At 35.7% G+C, this 2,511-nt stretch overlaps 1 pseudogene across 1 annotated transcript; it reads right to left on the bottom strand.

Moving 5' to 3' along the window:
- Positions 1-1,257: 1,257 nt before the first annotated feature.
- Positions 1,258-2,250, bottom strand: LOC307095410 (olfactory receptor 10A4-like; annotated as a pseudogene). Its single transcript has one exon. The product of its transcript is annotated as an olfactory receptor 10A4-like (transcript).
- Positions 2,251-2,511: the final 261 nt, after the last annotated feature.

The following is a 2,511-nucleotide window of genomic DNA, read 5'->3' as shown; positions in this document are numbered from 1 at the left end:
TATTTGTACTGCCATAGTGGACTGAGAAGAACATCAGATATGCAGCTCATATTTTTCTTCATTGGGTTTTCTATTCTAGAAATAGTAACTCATCATGTTGTTAGGTATTGTTATGCTCACTGGATGTTAAACTCTTCTATCTTGGATAATAGTAACAAATGCTAAATTAAACATATATGCTATGTACATTTTTTGTATTAGTGTACAGTGGTGATAATATACACTGTACCTTGTTTTTATACTTATAATATATCATAGAGATCTTTCATATCAACACATGCATAGTTGACCCACTATTTTATGTTGTTTTTGTTTGTTTATGGATACATTATATTTTTCTGCATGGATTACTTTAATATATTTTACCAGTCAGGTTGATTTTAATCTTTTGTTTTAATAAATAATCCTGCCCTGACTGGTTTGGTTCAGTGGATAGAGCATCAGCCTGCAGACTGAAGGGTCCCAGGTTCGATTCTGGTCAAAGGCATGTACCATTGTTGCAGGCACATCCCCAGTAGGGGGTGTGCAGGAGGCAGCTGATCGATATTTCTCTCTCATTGATGTTTCTAACTCTCTATCCCCCTCCCTTCCTCTCTGTAAAAAAAATCAATAAAATATATTTTAAAATAAATAAATAAATAATCCTAAAATGAAAAAACTAAAACAAATTTTAATCTCATGACATTTTTATCTCATACATTTTTATATCATTCATTTTTATCTAGACTTTAGTTGAGGAAAGGGGACAGGCTGGGATTTAGATTGCATTACATTACTTTTATCCTTCTCAACTCACATCTAACTCATTTCCCCTAAGAAAAGTCATCTGCAGTCATGTCTTCCATGATCTAAGAAAACAATTTTTGACACTCCAAGATTCTGGGCTCCCCTTGGTTATTTGTAAGATCATAGATTTTGCGTTAAGCAAACCTTGGGCTCAAATTCACATTCTGGCTTCATTTCTGCCTGGCTGCATGGTCTTGAGCAAGTAAATTAAACTCTGGGACTCATTTGTGATATCTGTAAAATGGGGATCATACCAGTAGATAGCTCACAGTGTTGCTGTAAGGATTTAGCACAATAATCAATGCAAAGAACTAAGCATAGCTTTTGGAATCTACAAAATGCTTAGCAAACAAAAGCTTAACACATTTTCTGTTTATTAATGTGGAGAACATAGATGGGACAAAGGAAAACCCATCAATTTCACTGTAACTATTCATTAACACTAAAAAAATTGCCACTTCATTGAGGTTTTCAGAAAGTGCCAAGAATCACTACAAAAATCAAACTTTTATTTGATAATGTATACATTCCTCGTTGCACCAATTTTCTCAGAGCTACCTTTGCATACTTGTTCCTTAGGGTATAAATGATAGGGTTTAGGGCAGGGATAAGTACTGTATACTAAAGAGAAAGAAACTTTAATAAGTCTTCATACTGAGGTCCTGATGGGAAGCCATAGGCAATGCTCAGTGTCCCATAATACAGACTGACCACTGTCAGATAGGAGGAACAATTGGAGAAGTCCCTCCGTTTCCCTGTGGTAGAAGAAAACCTCAAAAAATGTGGAGATAATGAACTCTAGTAAGTATAAGAATTCAGTTAGCAGGAAGGGGTTAATGTTAAATAAAGAGGTGCATATAAAAAAGGTAATCTCAGCTACCTGAGTATCAGTGCATTCCAGTTTCATGATGGGCTTCCAATCACAGAAGAAGTGGTTAATCTCGTTGGAAGCACAGACTGTTAACTGAAAAATGAGAACCAGGAGAAGAATGGGTGCCAGAAATCCAGCCACCCAAGAGACAATAGCTAACTGTAAGCAATCTCAGTAGTCCATCATGCTGGAGTTATGCAATGGGTTACAGATGGCCATGTAGCAATCATAAAACATGACAACCAGGAAGAAACATTCTGTAACCACTAAGGCAGCAAAATAGTAAAATTGGCAAACACAACCTGAGAAGGAAATAGGCACATGAGCTGATAACAATGTCTTCAGTATCACAGGCTCAATGGTAGTGTTGTACCCGATATCTAGGAAGGAGAAGTAGCCAAGAAAGAAATCTAGGGGTGTGTGAAAGGAGCAATCAGCTGACACCACAGTTAAAATTACAATGTTGCCAATGAGAATCACCACATAGATAACCATATATGCCCAAAAAGAAGAAATTGAAGACCATGGAGATCCCCCAAACCCAAAAGGATGAATTCTGAAATTTGAGTTATATTTTCTTCATTGTTAGCCATGACTTAGATATAAATAAAATGAATATTAAGAATGACCATTGATTAAATGTTATATTTAGAAAAAATCAAACTGCTTAGCAGCATCATACATATCAAGCATAATTGGCTTCCTTCTGGATGTTCAGGATTCTTAATTAATACATTTGACTACAATCTTCCAGATGTCATTTGGAAAGATAATCTATGACTTCAGTTACCCCATCATATATAGAACACATGAGCCCTAGAAACAGTGAACTATGACACAAAAATATGCACATT

Source organism: Cnephaeus nilssonii (genome assembly GCF_951640355.1).
Source record: "Cnephaeus nilssonii genome assembly, chromosome: X".
NCBI lineage: Eukaryota > Metazoa > Chordata > Mammalia > Chiroptera > Vespertilionidae > Cnephaeus > Cnephaeus nilssonii.
This window is presented reverse-complemented; position numbering and strand designations above follow the sequence as displayed.